Consider the following 21,916-nt stretch of genomic DNA (forward strand, 5'->3'; position numbering starts at 1 on the left):
TTAATACACTTCTTAGTGAATACAGGGATCCAGTAATAAGACAAAGTTATAAGTAGTTCTAAATTTAGGTTTCCAAAGGGTATTTTGGAGACTGTTGAAGCTTATTTTAATGTTGTAATTATGTGGAGTTGAACGAAGTGTAAGAAGAAATAATAAAACTGGCGGGTGATGTTAACGAAGTGGCGCTGGTGTTAAGGTAGCCCACATAATTACTGAAGAAATATCCGTGGAACACAATATTTGGTGGAGCAATTTTATGAGGACATGAATAAGAGTTAAGAGAGGGGACAGTTTTTTTAATGTACAAGAAGCTGAAGAAGATATTAATGTACTAGTAAATGAATTCACGAAGAAACTTATAAGATTGGAAGCTCCAGGTTATGACAGAATCAGCACAGAGATGATTTTAGCTGCAAATGAAATGACGCCATGTATATCAACAAGTCTGTTTGGCAGAATGTGGAGATGAGGCCACAGAGCTTCATTATTTGGGATTGGATTCAATATTCAATACAGAATTCTCGAAAAACCGGAAAATAGAAATCGCTAAAATCCTTAGAGATGAACTAGCTGCTTCTAGAATTGGCTGAAGTTGCTCAGTTAAGTATTTTTGTCAAGTCATATTGTGCAGCAGTTTATGAAATTTGTAAATCTCCTTCTGATGGCTTTTTTTTTTTTATTACGAGATGGCATTTTACAGACTAGGTATTTTGGAAGGCCTTGCGTCACTGTGGTATTCCCATTAAATGTGTAATACTAATTGACTGAAAGTATCCATGAACAAAGTACTGTAGAAGCAATGTTGATGCTGATGGAGTCTCGTCAAGTGAATTTATTGTCATATGTATATTAAACAAATGGCCGAGGAAGGTTTGGATTGGAGGAACAATAGATACTTAACAGACAGAGATGTACAAAACACCAGAAGATATACGCATGTTACTTAATAGAATGCAAGAGATTAGAGAGATGGGAAGTCATGTAAATCTAAGAAAAACAGAAGTAATGAAGACGGTATGCACAGGATAAAAAGAATGAATGAGGTTGAATCTCACAAATATTTAGGACTGACATCCGGTACAGGTTCTGTTTATTTGGAATTCAGTAAGACTTAAAAAGGTAGATCAAACAATGGCCAGGCTGAAATCAAATATCGGAACTACATGAAAAAGTAAGATCATATAATGGTCTTGTACGAATTGTACTCCTATAATTATATGGACATGGATCTTGGTATGAAAATTCAACTAAAAAAGATTTTGTCAGTCTGAGAATAAAGCCTCAAGAATATTAGGTTAAGGGTATGTAAAGTAATATAATAGGTTTGAGTGGTGAATGAAAATAAAACAGACAATTACTTAGGTGGTATTATTTACGCCTACTATGTGTATCCAAAACACAGAAAAAAATTTGACGTTGATTCCACTTTTTAATTATATATATATATATATATATATATATATATATATATATATATATATATTTATATATATACTGTATATATATAAGTGCATTTTGGATATAGTTTTCATATCTATATACATATACACATGTTTATGTGTGTATATATATGATATATATATATATATATATATATATATATATATATATATATATATATATATATATAAAGTGCATTTTGATATAGTTTTCCTCATAGGTAATTATTAAATGTTGAAGGAATTACAGTGTAGTTTGAAGGTATGCTCCTTCCATTTCTATTCCATTACCTATCCTCAGGCCAAGAAAACTGATAACCTTGTGTTGAAAAACAGCTCTGCCTACAGTTTATATATATATATATATATATATATATATATATATATATATATATATATATATATATATATATATATATATAAACTATAAACTTAACTAATAAATGAATGGGATCGGCCGAATGGGCCAATAAAGACCCAAAAGGATGACCTCTCAATACAAACAAGGATGATGAAACGTCATTTCTAAAGTGACAACATAGTGTTACGAGTAGTGGTACGGTTGGAGTTGTTCTGTTACCGTTCTGGTAGGTGGTAAACTTAGAAGGTGGTGCCGATATTAATTCGTACATGTTTAAGTGGAGACCTATAAATAGTGAAGCGTAACATTTTTCGTCGTTTTGGTGAATCCCTTTGGCTGACGGCAATTACTTACTATTCAGGAGGACGAAATAATAGGACGCCTGAACAGCGCTTCTCAGTTTGTGTCTACTGCAGTTTCAAGCTAAGTTTGAGACCTCAGTGTTTGTTGCTACATTGTGTGCCATTTTACATTCTAAAATTGTGGTGAAAAGGGCGATATTTCTATTGCAGTGTTAGATTATGAAGATTAAATGCTGTTAGGCCTAGGCTATATAGGTTTTTGATATACGGTGAATAGGAAAGGCGTAGGCCTACTTCAGTGGCAGATTTTCTTGAACTAAGCTCTCAGTTTTAAACTGACAAAATCAGTTTTGATGGATAAACATTTAGAAGGAGTACTCACCAGATACACGAACCATTAATTTTTCGTGACATTTCTCTTACTTTATGTTTTAGGCCGTAAGTTATGGTGCAAGTCACAAGTTTTCGTGTTTTCCTATAGGGTAGACCACAGACATAGCCTACATCCTGATTAACTTCCCCAAATAAACTCGGCGCAGTGCGCCAGGTCTTGCCTGGTTAAAGAACCTTAGGACTTAACCTGACCTAGAGAACTCTGAGCCATATTTAGATACTGAAAGGTATCGTAATAGGGTGCTTCCTGGCAATGTGGTTAGGCCTAGACTCCCAACCTAATCTGACCAAGTGCTGTTAATAGTAAATGGAATACAGATATATCCTATCCTAACCTAGTGTGCTAGATCCTACTTGGGTTTTGAGGATGGTGAATGTCCAGAAGAACTCCGTGTGCATAAAGTACCAAAATTAAAATAAAATGTAATATTTTCATATTTAAATATTTTAGACCACTTCTTATGATGAGGAAACACCCACAAGTTTGCCATATTAGCTATGGAGGGGTTGGGGACAGGTATTGTCTAACCTTATAAGTCAAAAATCGAAAATCATTCGATGGGGAACTAGTTTTTCTGAGAAACATTACACTCTTTCTGAGAAACATTACAGTAAAAACCTCATTTTCGAACTAACTCCAAAAGATAAGTACAAGGATGAAATTCAAAAGTCACATTTCCGATATAAATTACATTTTACCCTAGCTTAAATAGTGTACTTTCAACGAATCTGACCTTTTCTTTCTACCGTTCTGATTAGATTTAGAGATACATGGCCGCCATGGTGGTGCTCTCATTTTACGGTGGTGCAACGCTATAAATAGTTATGCACAAAATGATTGTTGCAAGCTCGTATGTTCTGGCAAACAATGGCTGACGGCAATTACTACTATTCAGGGGTTACAGGGAACGAAATTTACCGCCTAACGCGCTTCTCAGTTACAGTTTCGGTGAAATTCACGCCGAAACTGAGACAATGTTACCCTTTTCGTTAACCACTTTTACCTTAAATTGGTAGTACTAAATGTTCAACGAAGAATTTCATTGCAACCTGTGGAGTTCCATTGTAATGTCCATGGAAACGACCAATAGCCTCAAAGTAAGACAGAGAACACCCACTGAAGACGGTGCACACGGAATCCGTGGCAGTCAACTGAAGCGCACTTTTGTAGAAAGCTAAGCTTCAAAATCGCAGTTAAACTGGATATTCTTGAAACAAAGCAACCAATCAGGTTTCAGCATTTGTAATTATTTATAATTCATAACGAAAAACAAAAGACGATTAGGCATTTTTACCCACAATTACATTGACAAAAACAAAAACGCATCAGCAGAAAAACTGACATGGCAGCATAAACGCATCCTTGATAACAACAAGGCACAATCCTCATCGGCAAATATCCCGTAACTAAACTTTGGCAAAGATGCGAGTAAGTATTTCCTATGAATTGACAAAGATTTATGACTTAAAAAATATTAGATATCCGAATTTGACCTTACTGTAATAATACTGAAAGTGCTACTGGATGTAAACAAACGACTTAGAAAATTTTCGATGCCTTAGATAATCACCTATCTCCATATGCTGAATCTCCTCGAAAAGTGTTCAGAGACAAAGTTTTATTATTTTATATTGTGAAAATTATAGTGTGACCTATTTTCTTATATCTCACCGTGGAGTTGTTCTGGACATTGACCAGGAGGAGGGCTGTAAATTTTTATCTGATGGACCCCCATCCTAACCTGACCTAGACAACTATAAATAACCTTGGGTGCTAGGACCTACCTGGCCAGGAGACTTTGCCTACATGGACCCCACCCTCCCTGATATAGAGCATCTCAAAAAGTTTGCCTAGGGGGCCAGTTCCCACCTGGGTAGGGTGCTTAAGATAATTTGGACCCTCAGCCAAACATGTTCTAGAACACAGTAAAACATGTAGTGATATAAGGATGCAGGTAATTCTAAGCCCGCTGTCTGCGGTGAGGTAGCCTATGGCAGTTGACGTTTTTCTATAGAACTTTACCTGCTGAACAAGAATTTCAAGTAAAGTTTTGTTGGTCAGCTGTAACTAAAGCATAATTGACACTTGAAGACTGCACACCAGTACCGTGGGTCTCCTGCACTGGCACATACAGCTGAAGGGTAAATTACATTTTAGTTGCAGCCGACGGGCAAAATGTTACCCTAAACTCATGCAAAGCAAGCAAAGCAACACTGAAAAACGTCAATTGCCACAGGCTACCTCAACTGCACACTAACCGTTGCTTGCGATCGGGGCGAAGAAACGTAAACGGTAAACAAATCCGCCATGTTGGGTTACGTAACCACTAGGGAGCCATATGTTCAGCAGGGGGGAAGGTGGGGTACTGCACAAAAGGTACAAGTTGGTAAAGTGACGTAGGACTGTTATGTAGAAACATGGCGGTAAATGACAGTTACCCAAAAAATAATAATGCTCCTACATGAAAGCACTAAAACCTAATAACACCAAAACACAGGTGACCTAACTACCTAATAATAAAGGATAGTTTAGGGACCTTACCTTAAAGGGGTAGAGGGTACAATTCAGCTGCTGCCTTTACGAACGCGTGGAGCCTCGTCTTCGGGTCATCAAAGTGGATTTTAAAATAGGCCACTGCCAAGTACCCGACGAAGTTGTACCTCCTACGGCCGTACCTAGGCGTCGTCTCACGAAGTTCCCTCCACCTCCTCTCAATAGTATTTGTATGAGCACCAGTTACTGGGTCCACAAAGTTCATGGAGTGATTGACGGTTAAGTGTATGTAGCCTTCATCCTTCGGGTAGTCATAAGCTCTCCAGCAATCAGATACAATAGTTGTTCCCAGTACAATGTAGTCCTTATAACTAAGGTAGCAACTGACACAGGTAAAAGGCAAATTGCCCTTGGTTACAGGCTCAGAGGAGCGGGAGGTTTCGGGGATGACGTCCGCCATCGTGCTGGGTTGAAGAGTGAGTGAACTGTGCTGGTGAACTGCACCGGAACAGGGTAGGAAGGGTGAAGTTGGGGGCGCTAAAAGTGTATTTCTGCTTTCAGTTTTGGGGTGGCGGAACGGCGCTGCGCGCCTTATCTGCATTTTTAAAAATAATCTGGCAGGCTCGTATGCTCTGGCAAGTGGTAATATTGCGCTGCGCGCGCCAACCACAGGGCTTACAAAATATGTAAAAGGTTTCTGTTAACTCAAATATGTAAAAAAAAGGTTTCTGTTAACTCACTGAGAGAAAGTGGTAGCGAAACGTCCTGCAAGACCCTTCTCCTCCTACCCCATATACATGCTTCAGGTGTCTGCCGACAAATGTAAAGTAATTTTGTAAGTTATTTATGGTAAAATCATGTTGCGAAGAGACGTCAATATATTTGTGAATGGAAAAGTACTGGAAGAAGGTTGTAGGCACAAGCTACAACGAATAGGAAACGGTTATAAAACAGTTGAGCAAAAGGAATACATGTAACTGAGTTTATGTATCCCCCAAATTCTCCACGTGGGTGAAACGTAATGTTGGGGTAACGTTGCAACGTTATTGGTTGGGTACAGCCACCCGCCAAAAAACCCACCAACTACTCTCAATTGGAGGCATTGGATGAACCGAAAGCTCCCCTGTAAGACTGCGCATATGTGACATGGCCTGGAATCAGCAGTAGAAGTGATATGTGAAAAGTGCCTTTCTAACGGCTCGCGCTGTCCATTTATTCCCCCCTATTTTTACGCGTTTTTCGTGTTTCAAATGACATATATAACTGGAAATACAACAATAAGTTGCCCAAACCTTTTCCCAAGTTATTTACCCCACCCAGAACCCCGGATTCCCAACGGGTCCCCCTCACCGTGAGCTATTCTCGAAAGTGTTTTTCCCACCCAGGACCCAGATTCCCAACCGGTCCCCCCTTACCATCGGCTACAGTTCTAAGGTAATTTACAGCTTAATTACAGCCGACCAACAAAATATTACTTTAAATTCTTGTTCAGCAAGTAAAGTTCTATAGAAAAATGTCAACTGCCATAACCTAGCCCACCGTGGACAGGATGCATTCTAACCTAATCTTCTCACCCCAATCATATACAGCGTCATCTAACTGAAAGTAATCTAATGAAGCCTAGAGCACCAATCACACCTGGCTTAGGGATCCCCAACCTGACCTGACCTTGAATAATGTAAATTATGGAGTGAAAAGTAGGGATCCATCCAAACCTAACTTTCATAAGGGAACCTAACTTAACCAAGGGTGCCAAATGGTCTTGGGGCCAATGGCCTTTACCCACCGGAATCCTAATGAGGCCTAGAGCACCAATCACACCTGGCTTGGGGATCCCAACCTGACCTGGCCTTGAATAATGTAAATTATGGAGTGAAAAATAGGGATACATCTAAGCCTAACCTTCATAAGGTAACCTAACTTAACCAAGGGTGCCAAATGGTCTTGGGGCCAATGGCCTTTACCCACCGGAATCCTATACTGTACCTAACTTGACTTGGAATGCATTTCAGATTTAAAATAAACATTTACCTGTATCTTAGTTAGCCTATACCTGTGAAGGATGAGAAATACTCCGGCTGGAGACTAGGGCATGATATGTTCGTTTTATATTCTTGTTTAAATTGTAATTTTATTTTTTTATGGTAACTTTGATTTCTGACGATGGGAAATACTTTGTTCATTTTTTATGCGTGTATATATTACAGGTTTGTGGTTATATGGTAACTTTGATTAATTTTTTCTGGTGTACTTTATGTATTGTTTATGTGATCGTTGGTTTGTATGCTTTTTGACAGGATAGTTTGATTTTTTATTATGTGGAATTTTAAATGCATATGAATTGGGAAGGTTTAGGAACTTTCTGACCCCATTTTATTCCTGAAAATAACATACTTAATTTTGATTCAGAACGATCGGTAACTACAATTATATTGTTGTGAAATTTATCTTTTAATAAAATCAATAATGGTCAGTTTGACATAGTTTTTCAAAAGAAAAGTGACTTAATGATTTATTGTATTCTCAGTAAATCACATGACCCAGTAAGAACAGGCATTTACAAATTCTGTATCATGATATCACAGCAACTTGGACACAGACTGAAAACTACAGGTTTGCTCACAGAGATCCTGCAAATTAGTGCAGTGCAGGATAAAGTATCCTCATTTTTCAGTGTCACAGCATTACACATATAGGGTAAAATATATTTAGCTTAATAGTGTTCTTTCTGAAGGAATAGTAATGTCTTATTTTGTGGTTTCCAGCCAGTAATTGATAGTCTACCGAGGAATATTTAGATATGATGTTGAATCAGCCAGCAATGACAGAAGTCACTGATAGTTTGTTGCCAGTAATTCCTTTTACAGTACCGGTAATTATTAATGATAGTACCAGTAATAATAATGATATTGTTGTTCAAGTATAAAATATGGAGTCTGGCTAGGTAGTACTGATCATCAGGGGTAAAAGTAGCCAAGTGTGGTGAGCGTCAGGGATAACAGTAGCCTATAGGAGGCCTCGCTTTTGCATATAAGACCTAGGGGGTAGTTTTTAGTCATACCATCAAGTGTAAGTGCACAGGTGATACAGTTATCAATAGCATAGCCAGATGTGAAAACAATTTTATTTTGTTGCCGAACTTTCGGTTTAACCAATTCAAGGTGGTTGTATGGGTACCTGCACCATAAATCGTTTAACTGAATTTTTATGGTTGAAGGTGTCAGATTACAGAGACGTAACCCTGTAGTCATTACCATGAATTTGGACAGGTGGTGGTTTTATATACGCACTTGTTGTTAAGCCATAATTTCATTTATCGTCATCAACGAATTCTGAAATTAACTTATGTCAGTGAACTGGATTGATGAAATTTGCAATGAAAAATTAGTATTTGCACAAAATTTGTCATACGTAATTTTTCTTGAATGGTTAAAACCAGGAACCATACCATGTCCAATGTGGTTAGGATTCTGGCAAGTTACCAGATTGTTACGAACACTTGATATTTTTGATGTGCTTAACACCAATTTTGATACCTGTGTTACAAGACATCATGCCTTTTCTTAGTCACTGAACTATCGCAGTTTGTTTTAACCGGGCTTGATTTTGGTCTCTGACAGTATATGATTAGTTTTATTGATTTTGCTTGGTTTCCATTTATTATTTTGCAGACCTCAATAGAGGGCATTATTAACTTTGTGACAGGACAGTGTCTGGCATACCTCAAATGAATCCTCTTATTTTGAGCCATGGTATTTAAATGAAATTCCCAGAAAATCATTCAGTGGCATAAATGGGTCATGAATAACTAATTTGCAACTTGGCAGGCCTAAACTCTGATTGGGAAGAATGTTAATTGTCCATAGGGTTTCATGAGGGAAGTCACAGCTGCAAATTTGGTTCGGCTCAACATCAAGGAGTAGCCTACACGTCAGTAGAATGCAGATGATCATGTGTCGATTTTTCTGTGGAAATTTGTAGTGCATTTCTCCACATTTTCTGTTCTTTTCTTGGGATTCCAAACTACCTTAATTCAGCCAAAAATAATCATTACACACCTTTTGAGACTAATATTACTGTTGCCAGTTTTTGTTGTGCATAAACTTCTCAATCTAACGTACCAGTTGGTGAAATGTAGAGATTTTGCTCACATCAGGTTGGATAAAAGATCGAGAACTACTTTTACTATAATTTCCTAAATTATAGTTTCCTGCCATGCAAATTACTGCGTGTTTGTGACTGACATCTTCCTGAGATTATATATGTATATTGTATATGTATTATGTATATATATACACACTTACATACATATATGTATTTGTATAAATATTATACAAGTATGTATTATCACATAAGCACACATTCCTTTTTATATTGACAAATATTAAGCCACAAATATTGTATGATATGCAGTTCACTGCACTTGGGAAAACATTACACCAGAATGGAATTATATTTGATAAGTGATTCTGCACTGACCAGGATTCTAACCATGGCCTGGTGTAGAAACAAGGATATACAGTAATTTTGACCACACGGCTATCAAGAGAGGTATAAATTGATATAGACTCTACTGTGCATATACCACAAATTCAGGTTCTGTGCTTAGAATCGATATTGACCCTTCACCATGATATATACAAACATTTGTTTTCTCTTTTTTAGAGAGCATTTAAAATGTAAATAATACAAATGAGCAAATTGTGCATTTTATTACCATTTACATATTACACATTTTCATCTTACGTAATTATACCATTAACTTTACAACACTGAAACAATCTTCAACGAGGCCACCAAATTACTCATTAAATATTTAAATTAGTACCGTATCGAGCTTATTTGTTTAAATGTCTTAAGCACTAGATATCTGTACTGACTTGTATGTGAATTAGACATAATTTGCAGGGTTATGAATGCCAGCCGCTTGCACATCAACACGTGTGAGAAGTAGCGATCGGGCTATTTTTATTGTCCGTTATATTCCTGATATGTTTCAGTGACGATACCGCCGATATCTGGCTAACAGGAAGATGGGTTTCTGCTACATTCTGTATTCCTACGACTATACCTAGTCTTTATTTTTTCGGTTAATACGTAGCGTAAGTCTCTCCAGCAGCATGACCACAGTGGATACTATCAGCCCCAGGGAAAGCATATAAAATGCAGCCTGAAACAAAACGAATTATATATATATATATATATATATATATATATATATATATATATATATATATATATATATATATATATATATATATATATATATATATATATATATAAATATATAAAAATATATATATATTATATAAATAATATATATATATATATATGTTATATATATATATATATATATATATATATATATAACTATAACTATGTATATATATATCCATATTATATAATATATATATATATATATATATATTCATATATATATATATATATATATATATATATATATATAATATATAGATCGACATATACATTATACATATGTGTATGTATGTATATAATTTATATATAGATTACCTAACATATTGTAAAAAAATATAAATATATATATATTTAGCCTATTATATATAAGCTATATATAATTTTTTTTACAATATGTTGGGTAATTTTTATAGATATCAGGGCACAGATACGCATGCGTGTAGATGTGTGTTTTTAAATACGGTGCTCTAATTTTCACTGCATTTTAGTAGGAAAGATATTAAATGCTTGCATGGTACTGGCATAAATTAACAATTAAAACTGAATTGAAATACACCAGATTGTCAAAGGATGACTTAAAAAGATAATGAAAGTAAAAGAAATTTGAACTAAAAGCTTAGGAAATTTAAGAAATTACTAAATAATAAACGCTAAATTACAAAACTATATCAACCGTTACAAAAAACACGTTGCAAGAGAATTCTGTGGAGGAATCTTCAACTGCATGTTATTTAGGATGGGAGAAAAATTTAAAATAGGTAGATGAATTTTTCATTGAAGTCAATGGAAATGCAACTGCAGTAAGAGTTTAAAAACAATGTACGGTTTTATTCATACTCAGGGTTTGCCTGTCTTGGTGGATTCCGGTTTTCCACAAAAATAGAAAGTAACTGAATTCCAGATTTTGCTAAATTTTCTTGTTTAGTAACGAAAACAAAGTGCTTGGTTTTCTCTCGAATACAAAACATCATATTGCTGAAAAATCAGGAATTTCGATTTCGTTTCAGTAAAAGCTAGTTGTGTTTAAAGGCTCCCAGGGAAAGGCGTTTCTAAATATATTAGGAAATAGGGTAGTTACAAATTGTAATGAGCTGACACTGCCCAACACAAAGGCCACTCACCTGCAGTTGTGTTAAGGTAATAGCGTCGCTCGTTGTTTCCGTGTCTTTAGCTGATGGATCCTTAGGTACTTTTCTGAGAGTGTCAGCCACAATCTTGCTCATCAAACCATTCTCTACCATTTTGAGCAGTCTGAAAAATACACTTTTCTCTCGAAAACTTAACAGTGCAAATCCCAAGTTTTTGATTTGGAATAAAAATATATAAATTATATATATATACCTGTATATATATATATATATATATATATATATATATATATATATATATATATATATATATATATATATATATATATATATATATATTATACACGTGTATATATATTATATACTGTATATACATATATATATATATATATACATATATACTATATATATATATATATATATATATATATATATATATATATATATATATATATATATATATATATATAAATATTACTGCTGTTCATAAATCGAGGTATTTATGTGTAGTAATATCAGCCTGATCAAGACAGGGAAATAGCTTTGTCCCACGCTAGGAGCGTCTTCAGTTCAAACTTCAACGGCCGAGTCACGTAGGCAGTTAAATTATAACGCTCGCATGTAGGAAGGAACTCGGTAGCATTTAGGCATTTCACCCTATAGGAAAAATTTCCATATCCAGCCTTAAGAATAGGTGGTCCTAAAGCCCTTTTTTTTTTTTTTTTTTTTCTACCTGTCTCTCTTGGCGAATGTTTTTAACAGAGCGTAGACGCCTAAGGGCATGGCGGCAGCCCTGTCTGACCTAGGCCGTCAGAGAACAGACAGAGAGAGATTCACGCTATCGCGGAGAGAAGACTTATTCGGGCTGTCTCTCCCTCCTTTGTCTATTATTTCTATTAGTGAAGTGACGAACATTTTCCAGAACTTCCGATCGTCCGTTGTATGCGCAACAACGCTTCGTCCTAAGGTAAGTCTGTGTTTTGTTCAAAACTTCGCCCATTCTTTTATCCTCTTTTCTGTATTTCCAACTCTTTCTTTGTTTCATTCTCCAGCCACCATTGAAGGTAATCGCTTGTACGAAGTCTAAGATTAAGCCAAATTATTATATTGTTAGCTTCATCCCCTTTATTCCAGTAAAAAATACTAGGATTTAGGTTAAGCAAGTCATTTTGATTCTCTATGCTTTTTTTTGTGTCTCGGCCCAAATTTTGGAAGGACTGTTGCGTTGTTGTTTTATTACCCTCTTAACAAGTAGAGATTATTTCTGCGTCTGCAGTTGGTGACGTTTATCATAAAGTCTTCATTCCTTGAATATTCTTTGTTAAGGTTAATTACCCTTAACTGGCGACCTTTGGTTAATTACGTCTGTCTCTGAGGTTAGTTCGTGGCTTAAAGTGACAGGTTACGTGTATTCTTGGCTTGCAGGGCCGTGAAAAATTACGTAAATTGAACAATAAATGATCAGCCAAGACACACACGTAACAATATATATATCGTGAATATAAAGCTATATATATATATTATATATATATATATACAGTATATATATATGTATGTATGTATGTGTGCGTATGTGTATATAGGCTAATCGTGAATATAAAACTAGTGGCTAATACTTACCTGTAATTACACTTTGTGCCCCCATGATGTATTTTGAAATGGTACAGTCATGTGGAAATTGTTTAGAGGATGACCTAGAAAATGTTGGATGGTGTGAAAGGTCTTGTAAATTTGGGGCGTTAATATCCATGGAATGCAAATATATATACTTTAAAAATAAGGGGTGCACGGCAACAGAGTACAAGGGCCGTTCACTGTGCTGCTGATGTCCTCTCTTTATAGGAGTATAAAGTGGCTGATTTGGATGTTTTACTTCATTAGAGTTTATCCATGATTATGCAGTTTAATTATGAATGTGGGTGTTAACATAATTGTGTAGTAAATTTTTGTGTACTCTTATATTTACAGTAACGTTTTACTGGTCTGTGAGCATTCATCAATAACGTAGGGCCAGGCTAGCCTAGATCAACCGATTATTACAACAAATATTGTTTTTCTATTGTTTTTACATACACATATATTACAACAAAAAGTATATACTGTATCCTGTTAGCATACATCCATATTGAATCCCAACAGCTCGTCTAGGCTAATCAGTGCCAATTGTCTATTCTTGTAGTATACAGTACATTCATATCGATTCCATTGACCTATGCTAGGATACCTTAGATTAACTGATTATTATTATTATATTATTATTATTATTTTTATTATTATTATTATTATTATTATTATTATTATTATTATTTTTTATTTTATTTTTTTCTTTTGTGGGCACTTAACATCAAGGAACATTTTCTAGCCTTTTAGCATTATTTTTGTGAGTTTTTCATGCTTTTACGGTAATCGCTCTCGTATCCGCAATAATAGAGCAAAGGCCGTGCCAAATACGGTCAAAATCCGGATAGAGTAAAAGACAAAACAAAAAAAACTCTGCAAGTGTAGAACATTAACTCCGTATCCATGCTCACCCTACTTCGCCAATAGTACATAACCGTTAACACTTCAAGATGAAAACTTGAGGCAAAAGTTAGCTTATTTGGACGTTGTAAAGAACAGCAACCCCAAGTACCTGAGGTTGTTTATCTTAACAAGCTAATATTTGGGGTACATAACAAGCTCATTCTGATACTACCTGTCCCGAATTCTCCCCACAAATTCATACACATGTCTTGGATATGAGTAAATTCACTAGTTCACAGTCCACACAAAAAAAAGAGAAGTCTGGATTTACCTTAACTGCCGGTTACTAAGAGGAGCACCCAAGGCCACGTCTGGACGATATCGCTCCTGGTTAGATAATACTCAACCAGACCTAACTTTTGATACAATTAGATACACAATCTCCATTTTTCTAACGCACGAACTTATGCGCACATACCAACTAAGTAGGCTACCTCTGCACTGCAGCCTCCAATTTTGTGTGTTCATTCGAGCCCAAAACATCTGAAACATTTGAAACATCTGCTGACTGCAGTGATTTGCATTGTGTCACTGTCCACTACCACTTTACAGCTTCCCTTCCTTCATCCACACTATAACTGAATACATATAGTAAACCCTAAAATGAAATATATTTTCTATACATGTATACATATATATATATATATATATGTATATATATATATATATATATATATATATATATATATATATATATATCAATATTCAGTATTATTGATGATGTGATGTGTGTGTATGTGTGTGTATATATATATATATATATATATATATATATATATATATATATATAATATATATATACATACTGTACATACATACATGCATGCATATACATAAATGTTATTCATCAGGAAGCGATTCCATGGCTCCCTCTGACTACGGTGGGCGAAATGTGGTGAGAGATCTGCGATTTAAAGGAATTGATTCTGAGGCGGTTTTGGGAACAAGAGATACTACAGTTGTGCTAACCAGTATAGTGACTATGGAACAGCAATGGAACGATTCATTTCTATTCAGTTTTATTTCTGACAGTTCTACGAGATCCGTGGTTGTTTAGTCATCTGATTTTAATAACACATTTATTTACTGAATATATAATACTGTTGCTGTTTCTTTAATTTTCTTTGTTTCATTTGATGAAACAATATCAGTTTTTCGTGCTGTAACGGCACCAACCGTTTCATTTTCAACTGAGGTAAACTTCTATTTGCGAAATCCTGCACAATATACTTTTACTAAAATCGATAAAATTCCGAGGACCCTTTCTGCTAATGGATGCAAGATATATAAATTACATAACTACGCATGAACACAAAAATACACATTAGCATATGAATGAAATGGCTGCAATTTGAACATCTATAATCTATATAGTGATTTCGTAATTTCCCGTTCCCTGTTTCAGCGGAATGAGTCTCACACTAGTAGGCCTACACACACACATACGCGCACACACACACACACACACACATATATATATGTATATATATAATTATTCGACTGCGTATTAGATTATTCTGCAAAACGTAAAACTATTGACATGGGAAATGTATAAATGTTCGGCTCTTAATTTGAAAACCTAAATACACAAAGAATAACTTAAAATCAATCGGAATTTCCGACATTCTAAATAACTAGAAAGACTTCTTAGAATACAGAGCTGTCTATGCGAATCACGCTCCTTTTTCATTCTGGCAAAAGCATTTTCCCCTAAAAATCATTGTTTCATTGTAAAACAATAACAGTTTTCATTCCACAAACCGATCAGGTTGGACGATATAAGCCCAGAGGGCCACACTAGGCCTATGTTCCTTCAACCAACCAAAAGTTACTTCCAGAATCATCCTCAAACCCACAGCGACGTTTGAAAAGACTGTTGAGAAAACTGATAAATGGATTCAGAATCAGCCTCGTAACCAAGTCTGAAATTTCAGTCACAAAATAAGCCTTGAAATTATAAAAGAAAATTCCGCAAGTATCTCAAATTCGTCCCAAAAACAACAATTATAAAAAATAAAAAAAAATAAAATAAAAAAAGCGCAAATTTAACCTTAACACTTCATGAAACAAAAGAAACTTGACAGAAAGATTGCACCAACCATAGGGGACCAGTGCAGGTGTCATGGGTCAGAATATGGCTCCTAAGGCAACAAAGTCAACACCACAAACATGAGGAAACTTTTTCCTTCTGCAAATTCGCCTCTGAAGCTGTACTGAGGCAAACGAAAAATGTTTTATAAGACGGACGAAGACAACAGTAGTTTATTTCCGTAAAACTGGAACATGCTTCGTGCTAGGCGTTGTTTCAACAGAGAGAGAGAGAGAGAGAGAGAGGTAACTGACGGAAGTCATCAGGAATTAGTCGAAACCTGAGCAGGTTGGCCGACGAGATAATGGCCAGACACTCTCTCTCTCTCTCTCTCTCTCTCTCTCTCTCTAATAAATGCCGAAAATGAGTAAATGGGGGTGTGATACCCCACCCTTAATCCAAAAATTAGAGCAACACATTTATCCAACTCCCTTAACCTCCTTTTAAGAGACAAGAACGGATATTTACAATAATAAAAAGAGCTGCCAAAATTTTGCATAATTCAACCTCGGAGTGTTAAAGTGAAAGGTAATCAAGAGCCAAAGTAGACTGGATCATTAAGGCACAACTAACAACAACAACAACAACAACAACTAAATGTATACAACAAAATATGATTAAAATAAAATAGAGATTTAAATAAAGCTTTAACTCGGTGGTTAGCCCAGCCACAAACTCGCCAGTGCAGCGGCTCAAGACACTTACGAAAGCTAACTTAAAGGGAAAGACCGTCGTCACGCAAAAGTGACCTTTTATAAAGAACAATAATAGTAAATGAAACGAAACTAAACCTGTTTACCGCCTCCAACCGAAACTGATACAAGATGTAAAGGGTTGTTGTCAAAAGCAGAAGCAAGGCGTCTGACAGAAATGTACTGAGCTACGATAATCATCCTGTTAAACATTGTTTGGTTGACAAGTCCAAAGCAGGACTATTATACCCTTTAATAAGTCAAGTTAAAGGGCAGTGATGCCGTAAGGAAACGTAATTTAACCTAACCAACTAACAAGTTAACTAATCATGTCTCGAAGACATAGGCCTTGGCTTGGCTTAGCCCAGGAATGTCGTCAAGCAGAAAATCAATGGATTAATCAACCACTGCAATAAATGGATGTCTAAACACATTTCATCTGAATATCAAATTTAATACCTAACCACGAAACTACTGCCTAATTAAACAAACAAACAATAGGTCAACCAACCCTGTCGCTGAAACGTGGCCTGACGATTTGTAAGATACGTCAGTAACATAGTAATGGACACACCATACTCGGATTATTCAATAACGCAAGAATAACGACAAGTAAATGGCTCTCTATGTATATGTTACAATTTCAAAGCCTTAAATTTAATATTTAAACTCAATTACAACTAAAATATCTAACCGACAGGGTTACTCAATCTGCCTGGGAAACATGGGCCTAGGTTTGTCTTACCCGCCATGATCGTCATTAATCACAAACCAATGGACAGCAACATTCCCCATTATCAATAACGACAAGTAAATGATCTACATTTGTTTAACAATTCAAATTTAACGTTTTCAACATGAAAATGCAGCTCAATGAACATTATCCAGATCTGACCTTTGTCAACGAAGGACCAAACACTGATTTCACGGAAGCCATGATGACGTCGTCTTACAGCACTCGATAACCTTTCATTTATCTTTTAACACAGATCAGTTAAGCTTTCGAATTTTCTAAAAACAATTACCGACAGGAATTACGCTTCCAAGTTCGCTAATTACACACGAAATTAGCAGGACGACCGCAAGTACAAGAGCGCGCGCGCACACACACATACACACACACACACAACAACAGACTCACTACGAAGAAAGTAAACACGTCGTACATCTGGCACGTCACCTGCCACCAGCCTCCGTTTAACAAAGAAGTCAGTCGTTAACTTTTCCGTCATTTACTTTACAATAATTATGTTTAAAATAATTACATGTATATTGTATTCTGGTATATCATAAATTAATCTTTCACTCTATTTCTTATATTTTTCATATAAATTCGTCGTTTTATTTATCTGGGGACTTTGTAATTTAACTAACGGCCTTTTGGCAATCTTTAATAAAGAAAATTTGATGTATATTCATATTTAACCTGTGACTCCAGAATAAGCCTTGACCCTTGCATCAAATCAATATAATGCGAATCCCTCGACCCTTGATTCCACATACGGAGTTTGAAGTCTACTCTCGAAGATCATTGAAATTTTATGGTTTAGTAGCTTTTCAACTCCAGAAATGGACGGAATTACTATAAGTAGGTCAGTTGCCATCCCGGAAAGGTAAGAGCAGGACATAAATTAATAAATTCAAGTAGAATTTACATTTAAACTTCCGCAATTTCTCAAACTTCCAACATGCTTAGGTTTGGAATGTTTAGTATTATAACTATTTTTAAGTTGCACCTATTCCGCGTTGTTTTTAGGCCTATCACCACCTTATTACAAGAGGGAGAGAGAGAGAGAGAGAGAGAGAGAGAGAGAGAAGCTTGTTACGAAATTTTTAGTACTGTAACTAATTTAACCTATTTCTATTACATGTTTATGGGCCTATCTTACCTTATTACAAAGAGAGAGAGAGAGAGAGAGGAGAGAGAGAGAGAGGGGTTACATGTCATTTGAAGTGTGTTAGTATGTGTAACTAATTTGACCTATGTCGCAATATATGTTGTTGAAGATATATCACCACTCAAAACAACCAATTAATAAAAAAAAAAAAACACTCAACAGCGGTTATTTAAACCGCCTCTTTCTTAAAGGTCCGTTAATTTAAGTAGCAAATATCCAACGCTAAAATAAATTCTAAAATTTTTGGAGCAGAAATAAAAATAAAAAAAAAGCACCGACCAGAGTCTGTCACTAATCCACAACGCCAGCGTCAGATCACGCGACCTTGATCCCGGAGATCAGGATTCTTCAAAAATGCATAATAAATAAATAAATAAATAAATAAATGCATAAATAAATAAGAACAAATCTTTAAAAGATACAACTATGCAAATGGGGTTCTAAAAAAAAAAAAAACGCAAGCCAGAAATTTGCTCAAGTTACGTGTAAGTTAAGTATCCTAATAATGGCTTTATAATTCTTCAAAGAAAAAAAAACTGTCACTGCTAAAACTCCAATTCGTTGCAGGAAAAATATGGTATATTTTTGATAGATAAAAACTAAATAAATAAATGAATAAAAAGCTTAATACTGCAACTCCCAATGTCTAGTGTCGACAACAAATAATAATAATAATAATAATAATAATAATAATAATAATAATAATAATAATAATAATAATAATAATAATAATAATAATGCTTTCGCAACGGCTACTTTGTACATGCAAATTAAGACAGAAAACCTTCACAAACAAAACTGAATACATTCCAATTCAGCACCAACAGAAACACGAGTATTTGATAAATTTTCCAAGCCTCTAATATAATATGATGTGCGGATCATGGCTGATCTTTCATGAAAGAAAATCACAAAGTCTATCTAAAAAATTTTGCCTTAATACTTGAGAGAGAGAGAGAGAGAGAGAGAGAGAGAGAGAGAGAGAGAGAGAGAGAGATAGGATCACACAATTTTCATCTGTTGACAAAAAAAAATACTAATAAAAGTAAAGGTAGTTATTTTCCACCGAAGGCTCTGGTTTACGAACTGAAAATTTTAAAGAGAACAATATTCACGAGAACTAAATAAATTCGCAAGATTTTAATGAAGTAACGAAAGTCACAAAATACTTGAGCGAGTAATTGTCTGTTGAATGAAACCAAAATATTTTTACAGGGTTAAAGATTCTCGCGAGGCCTAAATTAACGACGCCATTTTGTTGTGCAGTCCAGGAACAGGTCGTCAAGACAAGGTTTGTCTGTGACGAAACAGAAGACGGAGGGGACACGATGACGTCAGACCTTCCCTGACTTCGAACAAATACAGCGAATGACGTCATCTCTTGTCATATTATAATTGGTAAAGGATGAAAGTTCCTCTGGTTACACTCCCACTGACCAAATCACCGCTTGCATCTGACCCCTTCAGGTCTTTTGAAAGGTTTTACAGACATCCCTAACCAACCAACCCCCCCCTTTTTTTTCAGAGCATTATGACCCTTACGTCCAGACTATATTCTTGGAACTGAGCTTATTCCACGGAATATCTTCGCTTGATTGAATACCGTTACGCACAAAAGATGCGTCATTCCTTCAGATCATCCTCAGAGACAATATTCCAGTCGACACGAGGCGTTTTTCTCCTTTCTGAAAAAGGTCAACATCTAACTCACGCGTTTAAGTGTGTGTTTACATTCCTCCCTGCCCGCTGCTTCCAAGCAAACACGACTGCAGATGCTCCTAAGCATTTGCATGAGTATTTGCATACAAACTAGAAGCTGGGATTCAGAACCATTATTCCTGGAGCGCTGACCGAAGAACAACAGAGACAGCGTCAAGTGAAGGATTTGATATCCTTCCATGTCACCGCCCCTACACTCTGGGGACCCTCCTCAGTCGGTACAAAATGCAATGAGTTTATGATTTAGTGAAATTTTAGGCTAAACAGCTAAGCACTGGGGATCACATTCGGCCACTCACCTCTTCAGACAGTGAAAGAATGGAGTTGGAGTGGCAGACAACGGATCAAAGAGATTAAGAAAGTAAAGGAGATGAAATACGAAGATCTGAAGGTAGAACTGGGAGAAAACCCCACAGTTGTGATAAACTAGTGATAGTCAGAGAGGCTGGACAGCAGGGGGTATGGCTGGAAGGTTGATCAGTAACTGATAGTAAATCTTAGATGAAATCAGACAAATACAATTCTTACGAAAACACTCACTGAGAAAGCTACAAAAGCTGGTCTCGACCTCATACATACATTGCAACATTATATATGTAGAGTTCAACGTCAAGCACTGACATAAAGTTCCTTGCTTGTACAAACAAAGAACAAAACAGTGGACGTACTGATAAAAACTTATATATGACACGTTGTAGTGGCTATTACAGAGACTGATTTCTAAGAAGACAATTCTTCCACTCAGCAGCCATACACAAACACTTACACAAACACACTCCATAAACATTCTGGAAACATCCTGCCTCAGCCATACATAAGATATTCTTGTTCACTTCTTCTGAGAAGGAGCCAACGAAATCCTCGGAGGCTTTCCTCCGTAAGCAAAATGGCGGAAGGCGTCGAATAAAAGAGCGTTATGGGCCTTCTGGGGCCATTGAGGGCCACAACGAGGCCTTGGGAGGATCAGGAGGGCGAGGAAGGAAGGAACAGGAAAACAGGAGGTGTCGTGTAAGAGGAGATTCATAAGTAGAACAACTTTCAAATAATAGACGAAATGTGAGATCTACGCAAGTGGACTCACTTTGGAAAGGACTTTAAGTTTGTTGTCACCGAGATGAATGGAAAAGGGGAGGGGAGAAAAGACTGGGCCACTGTGGGCCACTTTCAGTGGCCAATGGCCGCCACTCATAATGGCCATTATTTTCTAGTGGCCGACATTAGCTTGACTCCTCAGACAGACCTTTGACCTAGTGGTCTTTGTGGCTAGTTTTAAAAATTTCAATCAGCGACCGCAAGTGGAGAACTAACTTTGGCAAATGTTGGATAATCGTATGGAGCACTGGTTAGAGCTACCAAGGGTCGACGACTTGTATTCAACATGTTTGTGATGTGTATGCAGAAAATTAATGACATATTGATAACATTTCTACTGTAGTGTGGAAGTACTCTGGGTCTATACATAAGTCTGCATAAAGCTGTCAGTCCATCTTTCCAGATCACCACACCTCCTTTTCCAGGATCCACCTCCTTTTCAGGACCCACCTCTTTTCACTAAACCCTACTTTTTCAGGACCCATCCCTCCTTTTCCAGGATTCACCTCCTTTTCAAGCTCCTGCTTTTCCAGATCTCCCTCCTTTTTCAGAGACTACGCCTCCTTTTCCAAGCCACTCCCATTCCAGGACCACCATCTTTTCCCAGGA

This window comes from Macrobrachium rosenbergii, chromosome 6 (assembly GCF_040412425.1).
Source record: "Macrobrachium rosenbergii isolate ZJJX-2024 chromosome 6, ASM4041242v1, whole genome shotgun sequence".
NCBI classification, from domain to species: Eukaryota; Metazoa; Arthropoda; class Malacostraca; order Decapoda; family Palaemonidae; genus Macrobrachium; species Macrobrachium rosenbergii.